A 12,714-nucleotide genomic window follows, 5' to 3' on the forward strand; every position below is an offset into this window, starting at 1 on the left:
TTAGAGTAGTCTTGTATTAAAAGTGTCTAATGTATTTGGATGTTTTTTTTTCCTCGAATGTGTTGCTATGAAGTTTGAACTGCATAATTTCATATTTTTTTGTTTCCCAAGTCTATCTTTTGGTAATAGCGAGAGAGAGGGAGTGGATATTTGATTTTTGTTACTTAGCATTGCTTTTCTGCCACATCCAGCTAATCGTGGAGATGAGTGATGACGTGAAATTGATGAAGAGACACTCACAAACAGTGCTGCAACCACAAGGGGGCAGGGGTATTGTCGTCCCCCCAATCTTGGAGGGAAGTTCAATCTAGGGGGGCAAACACTGAAGTAAAGAAACATGACTAGCAGAATCTAAGAATAACAGGACAAATGGATACTCAAGATGGAATAAGTTTTCAAGTGTTTCTTGCATTTTTCTTCCAGACGGCTAAGGGCATTTACAGGGGGCACAGAGTGGCAATTGCCCCCCCGATTTCAAATTTTATACAAATAAAAGTACATTTCGTAAAATTTTCTTGCTTGCTTCGCTCGCAAGCATGATATCTACTATTCTTATAGTCCGTAGTGCAGAGCCGCAGCTAGGGGTCAGCGGGAGTCAATCCTGGGCCAAAACGATCTAAATGAGAAAAAAAATGTTAAAGAGATTCCCATGGCGCCCAGTGAAATTATTTGCGCCCAATTAAATCAATATTGTTTTCACTTTGCAAATATTTGGATCTAAAGATTTTCCTGCTTGCTTCGATCCCAATATGATTATTTCCTGTAATACATTCTAAATTACCTGAGAGAGAAGTAAGGGCAGATATATATACTTCAGATTGTTGTCGCACATTTGAGAGACAATTTGGCGGATGAATTGATCATGTAATGTATTTAAATAATATATGTATATATATATTAAAGAAACTTTGAATACGTATACAATTTAGAGTTAACATGTTGCATAAGTATTTTCTTATTTTATGTCGCTCCATGTTGCATATGTGTAAAAAATATGTTGTACATGAAAGTTATACGTGTCATATGTGCAAAAAGAATAATATTCGTCATGCATATTCTGTCTTTCAAAAATACAGTTTGTGTGCTTGTTTTCCATTATTAGTTAATATTTCAAATAATTTGTTCAAACACAAATGCTTTAGCATCGACTTGTACCCCCTTTTGCATGATTTACGACAATAATAACGTCCTTTTAATGCTACTATTGTTACTACCACTACCACTACTATATTACTATTATTATAATTGGCATGTTTGTCCTGGTACTTGACCCCTCTCCATAAAGAGATTTGTGGTTTCGCCTCTGCTCACAAAGAACATTCATGCCCAGGCTCTAACCTGGAACCCCTGGCTTCGTAGTGTGTTATAAACCATCCCACCATGGAGGTCGACTAGTGGAAGATGTAGGACAGCTTACTGGCTCAAATTATTATCAAACACGATGAAAATGTGATAGTGTTTCACATTTATCATTTCGGTTAGAAAGCGATAAAATTTGTAGTGTGAGACGGGTTACACTAAGCATCTTATGAAATATAAATGTGAATTTCAAATCTCATGAATCATTTCTCTATCCAAACACATTAAATATGATAAGCAACATAGGTGTGTGTCATGATATCCATTTTATAAAGGGAAAGTTAAGTTTTAACCCTGACTGTTTGCATGATATCGTTTCCATAGCATGTTATATATACTGCTCTCAAGAATTTTAAACGGCAGTAAAAATAAATTACATTTTAAACTGCGAAGCTTACAATGGGATTGCATACATTAAGGTCATAAGATGCCATATTTCGATTACTTGTAACATCGAAAGAAGAATTAGACGAGTAAATAGTCATTGATAAAAGTTGCCTTCCTTGATGTCCTGTACACACTGTGAAAGTTGTCTGTGTTATCAGGCGGCACCTTATGAATATAGGTTCAAGAAAATGCCAAGTAGAAAAATGCTGCAGTGAAATAAATACGATTGAAAATCTCTCAAATTATTTTCTATTTATTTTCTTATATTTATAATATTACATTGTGTCTGTAGCAGACGTTGTCTGTTAAAGTACTTCATGCACAACCTAATTTTTTGACAAATAATTATGTCAACTCTTCTGCTATGGAGTGGATTCTCCTAATTTTGTTCATATATCTTAAGCCATTCTGTGACTGGCAGAAGCATAAAAAACCCTGATATTTGGGGTTTGTACGCTTCTGCTCAAAAAGTGGTGGCGATAAGTTAAGTGGCCCAGAGACCTCGCTTTTTCGGAAATGGGGTAAGGCGAAGGAGGCCCCTTAGATCATTTGGTTTCGTACAATAGTCATTAAGGAAGGTATTTTTTCATAACGTAAAGAGGATACAACATTTCCCTCTATAAAACTTGATATGAAATATGAGTGATGACACTGTTATCCAAGAAGTCATTGATCTATCAAAGGATTCTTATTTGTTTGTCGGGTGTCAAACACATGTATTTCAATGACACAATATTTTGCAAAATGGTTAACGTAACCAGTAGGCAAACATTGTCTGTAGTGATGCACGTCTCTCCCCTTTGAAGCAAATAGGAGCCATGTTTTAGCAAGTAGGCCTACAAAAAATTATACAAATTATTACACAATTCATCAAAGTGTAGATAACATGTAACCATTATTATTTAATTAATTCTATTTTTCTTGCATAACACAACATAATGGTGGTGTTGGATTCTCGTTAGATTCCTTTGTGTGTAAAAATACTGCATACTGGAAATTAGAGTACATTATGAAGCACAATTTATAAAGGACTTCCTTAATCAGTTCTGCAGAGAAGCCCGAAGTTACATATTAATCGTCTATTAACATTATTGACATGTAAATATAAAGTAGATAAAATCCCAATTAGCCTATATATGTTAAACTTCATCTTCGTATTCTTTGTTAGTCCGAAAGGTCATTATCGAAATATTGTTATTTGATGTTGCTTGAACTTTTTTTGTTCGTTGGATTTTCAAGATATCATCCCTTTCCTGTTACCATAGAATAGTTAGAACCTAACCTAACCTAACCTAACTAGTCTATGCTGTTACTTATCACTTTTGGAGGAGGGGGGGCAAGCGCCCCTCTGTACCCTACTATATCTGCCAATGCAACACAATATATTAAAAATTTGCCCCCTCTAGGATTGACTTTGCCCCCCCTAGTAAGAAATCCTGGCTACGGGCCTGGCACAGTAACGCTAATCAGGACTGGACCTACAGTTTAAAGTGGGTTCCGAACCAGTGGGGCTCCACCAGGTATCGAACCCGGGACCCTTTGATTACAAGGCAACGACGCTAACACTGCGCCATCAGGAAAGCCTTGTTTCCATATTAATAAAACATTAATCAGAATTTATTGTTAATCTTTGTCTGAAGAAGACCCTGTCAGAAAGTGGAAACCTTTTAGTCCCACGGACCTCAATAAGTCGAAGTGTAGTAAACTTTAGACCTCTATAACTCGAAGTCGGCGATTTTGTCCTTCCATAACTCGAACCTTGGTAAGTCGAAATCTTTGATACCTCGAATTCCACCCCCCCCCCTCAAGTTCGTGTTATCAAGGTTCCACTGTATATAAATAGAAGAGAGAAAAATAGATGGAAAAGGCAAATTTTTGTATGCAATAAAATTTAAACGTTCTGTTCTTATCTGGTTTTAAATTCTAGTTAAACATTATAATTTGAAGGAATACGCCAAATCAGGGGTGTAACATACAGACAGGTGGGCTCGAAAAAAGTAAAGTTATCATCGTATTGCTCATGTGAGATATTGACGAAAGTCACAATAACTTGTTTCGACATTGTTACCTATTCATTCTTTTCTTGAATAAAATAGCATGCAAGGACGAAATTGAATATTCGAGTTTGGATGGCCCCAATGGAACCTTTCCTGTGTGCGGCCTGTCCTACAGATTGAGATTTCACCTTCCTGTAAACATAGAAAATCATTTTTAGGGGAAAAATTCGTCAGTATTTTTTTATTATTACTTAAATATGATAAATTGCTGACATATCCTTGAAAATTTTGTGTCGCTTCACATTGAAGATATCAAAGTGAAAGAATGGATGGGGGCACGCGATATGTTGACACGCCAATGCTGAGAATCATAAGGATGAGAGGAACAAGTTTCTGAACTGAATCATTTTGGAAGCGCAGTCACAAGAACCGAATCCAGAAGTCGAAATGAACCACTTGTTCATTTTCCAACCTTTTCTCTTGCAGACTCCAAAATGTGTGTAAATTACAGATGATGTATAAGATTCCATATTTACCTGACAAGCCAAATTCCCCGACATTTCCCTGATTTACAAGTTTTCTTGATGCCTAGCAACCTTGGCAAATGCACTGCTCTATTTTCAAGGTCACGTCGAAATTAACGAATGAACGAAATTACCCACTAAGCACTTTTGTTTCTTGTACATTCGACCGACCTCCGTGGCGGAGTGGTTAGCGCAGCGCGCTACGACGCCAGGGGTACCGGGTTCGAATCCCGGCATGGGTGTTCCTTGTGAGTGTCCTTACATCAATTTCATCACTCATCCTCATCTCCGCGATTAGCCAAATGTGTCAGAAAAGCGAAGTAAAATGAACCAAATCAATAACAATTCTTATTCACTCAGAATGGAACTTGGGGACGCAAAAGTTTTCCATACTTCACACTGCAAGGAATTTCGCTGTGTGTTGAGTTCGTTAAACTTAGCTAATCAACTCTCCGGAAACAGCCTGTTGGCCTAGAAACAGCACATAGCGGAAATCCACATTTCTTTGCTTTATCACTTTGCTAAGTGGCCGTTTCGTCTTCTCCCTCTTGCCATACAAGTCGCAATCCTTACATGAAAGGTTTTTTTTCTTGGAGGTGGGGGAAGAGGTAAATTAGTTTATTATTATTATTATTGCTATTATTACTATTATTGTTGTTATTATTATTATTATTATTATTATTATTAGCCTGTACTTTACAAATCGTAAAATTCAATTTGAAGTGAAAATATTTTTTCGTTGTATACAAGTTCAGACTACGGTCTACTATTTAGATAGAAACTGGATTTCCCTTGCTTCGTTTCCATAAACATCTCACTTTGTTCAAGAACAGTTCTTTGTCTTTTTGTACTTTTTCACAAAGCACAAATATCAGAGACCATTTAATCTACTGTTTCTTCAAGGTGCCGAGGGGTTCTTAAAAACAAAAAGTAACAATTCAAAATGACGGCGTGTGAAGTATCAAGCTCAAATCCCGACATCGAGAAATGATTGCCCGACTTTTCCTAATCCGAAACAGCCGAGAAATTCCAAAGGATCTTATCAAAGAGGTTAATTCTTGATATTTTCTGCACCATAAGTATCTAAAATTTCTTGAAATTTACATTTTTTTTCTTCCAGAACTGCAAAAATAATCATTTGAAGGGGGAAATAGTGTGTTCAATTCGAGATTTTCAGAATTTTCCCAACTAGTCGGGAAATGGAGAATTTTTTCAGTCCTATTTATATTTTCGTCCATATCCCGTCCTGACTAAAAACTTTCCATCACGCATATCTCTTCTTACAACAGTCAACATGATTCTAATTCTCTTGTGAAAATATTATATCGTTATTTTGTTGGACATGGCAGTTAATTAACTTACAGCCTGTAAATAATCACAGAAAATAATATTATTTGTAATACAATATCACCACAATTTAACCATTCGAATTACACGTACATGAATGTTTTCCAGATAACTCGGGGGGGGGGTAATTGCCACCCCCTCCCCTGCGGGCGCCCTTGCTTACACGGATTGCATTTCCTGCATATTCCTGATTACGCACAAAAAAACACTTATAAACGAATAAGAGCAATTCGAAAATTAGGGACTCCTATGGTCTCTGACATCTTTAAATCAAATTATTTCTATTATGTTTCTTTCATTTGCTCTATCAAATATTTCTCAGTTCGTGCCACCGGGGGATGGTTTAACACACACACACACAAACACACACATACGGAAGACGAAGCACACAGAAGGCTACTCTCTTCCACACAAATGAAACGGATACATCGCATTTATGATATCTCTCATAGGCGTGCACACAGGGGGGCGGGCAAGAGAGGGCAGTTGCCCCCCCCCCGCCAATACTCACTTAGAATTTTAGTGTAGAGGAATCTTATCACCGGTATTAAACAATATTATGCTCTTTAAAAAGTTTAGTATTTTCAAGCCGACGAAAGTAGAAGTTGAACGGGATAAGCTCAATCGCTGCATGGGTGGTCTTTAATGTGCACGGGTGTTAATTAATTTGCACGGGTGTTAATTAATTCGCATGTACTTAGAACTCATTTGCAAGTACTTAGAGTACTTTACATTTATGTATTTGCTTTTTTATAACTTTTATGAATATATAATTATTTATTTTATGAAAAATATGTATATAGAAGGTAATTAGAGGTACTAAACGCTATGCATATGTTCTTATATTCATTACTACAAAGTATGTAATGTATGAAAATATAATAATTAATGTTTATAATATTGAAAATAAGTTTTCTATGGTTTATGAACCGCTATGAACGGTGGTAATGGCTGTAGGTACAGGTCCAATTACGATTGGGGACGGTTCCGGTACTCGAACCCGCGATATGTAATATTATTAATTAGTACTATGTAATAATGTATGTTATTATGGTATAAAAGACGATGATTTCAGACGCTAGACAGAATACTGTCTCAGAATCTGAACTCCGCGCAGGTAGAGGAGAAAGGAATTTGGGGGAAGTGCGTTCAAGGTCAAATGACGTCACAACGTCAGAACAAACAAAGAACCCGATTGACCAATCAGAACCGGTTTTTTCAAGGTTAACCAGTACGCAAGAACAGGGGAAAGCTATGCAATACTGTAGGGCAGGGGAGGGATTCAACCAGACAACAAAGGATGTCTGAAAATGCGCAGCAAGGGTCAAATCTCTGAAGCTATGCGTCGCTTGTAGAACCGGTTTCCGCCGCCAATTAATATTCCGCTCAGGTTTGCCTCCAAGGCACAGGACACTTTAGCGCAGGGTTTTTTTATCTGTACTATGAAGAAGGGAGAGCTATTAGGGACGGGGCCTACAGTTTTCACCATTTGCTTTTATCACGGGGTAACGAACCTAGGACCCTTTGATTATTGATTTAGGTAGTAAATGTATGTTACTGTGTGCTATTTAACTTAATTTTGAGTTTATTTTTTACCAAACTTTGACTTTATGTCAAACATTTTCACAGCTTATCCTTATTTTTACAAAAATAACACTATTTGTACTATTCAGGCAACATTTTTTATTAAATTTTGGACTCGCAAAGATATTTTTACAACTTTTTAACTTATTATTTTACAATTTTATGTTAATTTTTTACCAAAATAACACTATTTGTACTATTCAGGCAACACTTTTATTAAATTTTGGACTCAAAGACATTTTTTCAACTTTTAACTGATTATTTTACAACTTTAAGTTAATTTTTTACCAAAATAACACTATTTGTACTATTCAAGCAACATTTTTTATTAAATTTTGGACTCACAAAGACATTTTTTTCTACGTTTAACTTATTATTTTACAACTTTATATTAATTTTTACCAAAATAACACTATTTGTACTAATCAGGCAACATTTTTTATTAAATTTTGGACTCACAAAGACATTTTTTCAACTTTTAACTTATTATTTTACAACTTTATGTTAATTTTTACCAAAATAACACTATTTGTACTATTCAGGCAACATTTTTTATTAAATTTTGTATTTACAAAGAGATTTTTTCAACTTTTAATTTATTATTTACAAGTTTATGCCTATTTTTTTACTCAAATAACACAATTCTATCTGTTCAGGAAAGACTTTTTGTTACATTTTCGACACACAAAGTGTGTGTTCTCAACTTCTATCTGTTTATTTCACAAGTTTAGGCTTATTATTACCAAAATAACACAATTCAATCTGTTCAGGAAAGACTTTTAGTTATATTTTCGACACACAGAGTGTGTGATCTCAATTTCTATCTGTTTATTTCACAAGTTTAGGCTTATTATTACCAAAATAATACAATTCAATCTGTTCAGGAAAGACTTTTAGTTACATTTTCGACACACAAAGTGTGTGTTCTCAACTTTTATTTGTTTATTTTACAAGTTTAGCCTAATATTTACTCAAATGACACTATTTATATTATTCAGGCACCATTTTTATTACATTTTGGACTCTCAAAGACCAGTGGTCAGAAGTAGCGAGCTACTTGTAGCGTCGCTACTGTAGCTAGCTACAAAATTTGTAGCGGTACCTGTAGCGACGCTACATTTTGAAAATTGTAGTTGTAGCGGTAGCGAAGCTACAAAATTCCTGTAGTTGTAGCAAAAATTTCGCTACAGCTACATTTTTCCTCAGCATTTTGAGGTGAATTTTGAATGTGGCAACAGCGTCAGAAAAATCGACAGTAACCCTTAATTTTGCAGGAGGTTCATAAAGACAGTCTATTACATGGAGATACAGATTATCTAGATTGTAGATTGTAGATATCTGAGTAATTTATTTAATTAGTATCTGTATAATTCAGATATCCAGATAACTAACTGACATATATGAATATATTCCTGCTAACAGCTACGTTTTTTTAGCTGCATCGTTATTTTGGGAAGAAACATGCCTCGTTTGCTGCACCACTGGAAAAATGTGTCTCGTTTGCGTCACCCCCGGAACAAATCCTGTGGATATTCATGGTGTAAGAGACACCAAAATGTCATTAATTGCTGTGTAAGACACAACTTGCAGTGCAAAAACGAGCGATGGATTCTCCACTTCACTAAGAAGTGAATAGTGCCAGCAATAAATGGCTCAGTACGTTAACAGCATTGATCATCGTCAGTATATAGGATCTCACCAGCAAGAGATTATTGTTACATGAATGATAGAGTTTCTGGAATAACAATTATTTTCGCGATAGTATTTGTTCAAAAATTTTCCTGCAGAAACGACAATTTTCTTTAGTTAATATACATAGTTTTCAAATTTATGTATTTCTCCAACTTTTGCGTCACTTTTCTGTAACTTTTGCTAATCATGACATCATCATCATCATCATCCTTTGCAGTTTCCTGCTTCTGGCTGGGTCGGCATAGAAGTCAAACCTCTCCATTTTTTCCTGGTCTTTCACCACTCCTCTCTTTCCAAGGTGTTCTAATCTTGTCCTCTTCTCCTAACACTCTCCACTATCTGCTCTTTCCACATCTTGGTCTCCCCCATGGCCTTATTCCTACTCCTTGTGCATTGTAAGCTCTTACTGGTAGTCTTTCTGCATCCATCCATCCTCATGTGTCCGAACCATCTCATCTGTGCCTGATCTATTCTGTCCTGAAGCTTCACTACACCCACTGTCTGTCGGATCTCGTCTTTTCTTATTCTATCCCTTCTACTGTAGTCTTCCTCAAAAGACTCCTTAAAAATTTAATCTCCACTGAATGCATCTTTTCTTTGTCTCTCTATGTCATTGTCCAAGTCTCTACTCCATACGTAATTATTGGCACATAGTATGTGTTATATATTACCTTCTTGCATTTCATAGGTAAATCCCTGTTCCATATTAAGTATGCTTTGATATAATCCACCACCCATTTGTCCTCTTCTGTTTACCTCCTCATCTATTCTTCCACTTCTCTCAATCATGACAATGAGGATGAATGGTTTATTTAATTATTATCTTATCTATAGTCGCTTTCTGCCACTTTCGGCTAATTCTGAGAACGAGGAAGAATGATGAGCAGTGTGGAGAATGGAGGAGCAGGAGGATCTCATCCTCCCAACTAGGCGTCTTTCCTAGTTTTTGTTTTGAGTCCATTTTAAGCATAGATAAGCTGATCGAGACTGGATCCTAACCACTATGTGCCTCCGCTGGGTATCGAACCTGGGGCCCCTTTTGTAGTCAAAGGGCTCCAGGTACTTTTCATTCAAAATGCTGACTTCATATAAGTCTATAAAAAATGAAACATTTATTCTCAAGAAAAATATGTCGATGTGAACATAAATAAATAATCCTACCAAATTTTATTTGTGTATAGCTGTAATAATTAAGTTGGGTAACACCCTAATTGCAATATTCATATATCAAATTTGAATTGATATGCCACTTGCATAGGTATGGTATTCTTAAAAACTATAGTAAAAATAAGTATCTGAAGTAACACTGCTATCAAAATTATCGAATGACTGGAATCATGATAACAAATAACAGAATTTATTTACCAGTAGTAGGTTTTTTTAAAATTCCCATATGGTTGTTTTCATTTTTTTATGCAGAAGCAGCGCAAAAGTAGCGAAGTAGCGAGTAGCGAACAGCAGTAGCGTAGCGAGCTACTTTTTGGTAAATGTAGCTGTAGCTGTAGCGAAGCTACATTTTGGAAGAGTAGCTATAGCTGTAGCGAAGCTACTTTTAAAATGTAGCGTTATGATCACTGTCAAAGACACATACACACACATACACACACATACACACACACAGAGAGAGAGAGAGATAGAGAGAGAGAGAGAGAGATATTTTTTCCAAGTTTACAGGATTATTCTCTAGTTTACTCAAATAACAAAATTTAGATGTGTTTTGAATTATATTTTGGATGCAAAAGTATGTTTTGACAAGTTCTACCCTTTTATTTTACAAGTTTAGGCTTAATATTACTCAAATAACACAATTTAATCTAGTCAGGAAGGATTTGTTATTATATTTTGGATGCACAAAGAGAGGTTTTCAACTTTTTTATTGATTTTTTGCAGGGTATGTATTAATTTTTATTTATTTTGTTTTGTATTATATATACATTTACAAATTTTTAACTTAGAGTTTAGTATTTATTTAATTTTTTCAAAAACACTAAAAAAAAGTACTTTTAGCTAAAATGTAAGCCACAGAATATATTATTATTATTATTATTATTAGGGTTTACTGATTTCCACTATGCTATTTTTGGTTCTGTATTTCTATATGTATTTATTTAGGGCAGGTTACGCCTGCCACGTAGGAAAGTTTGTTTATTTTAGAGTTTGCTGAGTATTTTGTTACTGCTATACTAGGTAAAAGTTTTCTAAATATACCAGATAGAGCTCTATATACTTTTGTTTTTGCTATTTTGGAGATGATGCGATCAGCACCACTCTCCATCTGCTTTTTATTTTATGTACCCAATATTATTTTGAGGCTTAGTGAATTCTAGAGCCTATTTATGCAGGAGAGAGGACTTGAAAATTTTGATCTCAGACAACCCACAACTATTTGTCAGAGTATTTTAAAGGATATTTTATACTTATTATGTGCCACTAGAATATCAAAGCTTGCTTAATTTTTATGTCTGTAACGCATTTATTGTATTTCTAGCTAAGGCTTACTGGATAAAGTACACGAAATGTTTAACATTTCAACTATTTGCTTTTATACGAGGGCAATTTTTTAGTGTAACGAAAATTATGATGTGTCTATGAGGTCTGAAACCCCTTTACCGAGGGTCCATATTTGGACGCTTACTAATATTGTTTTTCCCCTTTACATATAACAATTTAACAATATAATTACAATACGAAGTTAACAGACGGCTTAGGGGCCTAGGTCCACTTTCCAAACTTTTTTACTATTCTAGAAGAATTATTTAGCTTTATAACCTTTTTCAAGGTATTTTTGAAGTATTACTGGCTTTTTTGGGTGCATCAACACTTGGGTTATTTCCATTTGGTTTATTATACGAGGTTTATTTTTTACTCTAAGATCAATATATGTCTCCGAGGACTAAAATACATTTATTGAAGCTAAAAGCTTAGGCTGTAACTAGGGACTTAGCATGTATATCGACAATTTATAGGACAACACGAACCTTACAAAGGATTATAGGTGACGAAGGACCACACGCCAGAGCTTTGTTAATCTGCAAGAAGCAGTTGCAACTAATGCTATGAGGATATAATGTTAATTTTTCATTGTTTCACAAGGAGGCTATTTTTTACACAACCAATATTTGCTTTTTCAAGTAACTACATGTACCAGAAGCACACATGCCAACACTAACTAGATTTTGATTTATACTATCTCAGGTGCTAAATGTATCAAGAACACTGATTGTACATATTTTTGAGAATCCAACTATATCAGGATTTTTCTATGTAAGTATATTTTTATTGACTGGCTTATTTAACAGATCAAACAGAAAGACGGCAAAATTCACTAAATGTAGGTGATTGCATGAAAATAACTAGATCAAGGGGTGACCAACAGTGAGCTGAATGTATATATAGAGGGTTGCGCTCTATTATTCTCACCCTCGCTGGATTGGCGAAGGAACGCACTTGTGGGCGGTAGAACCTGAACGGGCTCCATCATGGCATCGGAGACTCGAAGCAGATGTTTTGGAGGATGAACCCAAGTAGGGTCATAGGCGCTACGACCAATTTGGTCATTGCTTTTTATATGAGGAACCAATTTGGCCCACTCCCAAAATTAACTTAGATTGCTTATAACTTATGAAATTTGAAGTCTGCACAAGATCCGATGACAAAATCTAAAATTGTAACAACCCTGCCAGGGACTTGAACCCTGGACAGATAGGTTAAAAGCCTAGCGCTATACAAACTAAGCTACCTGCATTTTTAAAAAGTTAGTTATGTTAAGAAATATATTGAAACACCTGAGAACACTTTTGGTCTGGTTCGACAGAGAAGGAGAC

Source organism: Lepisma saccharinum, chromosome 19 (genome assembly GCF_977018435.1).
Source record: "Lepisma saccharinum chromosome 19, izLepSacc3.1, whole genome shotgun sequence".
Taxonomy (NCBI): Eukaryota; Metazoa; Arthropoda; class Insecta; order Zygentoma; family Lepismatidae; genus Lepisma; species Lepisma saccharinum.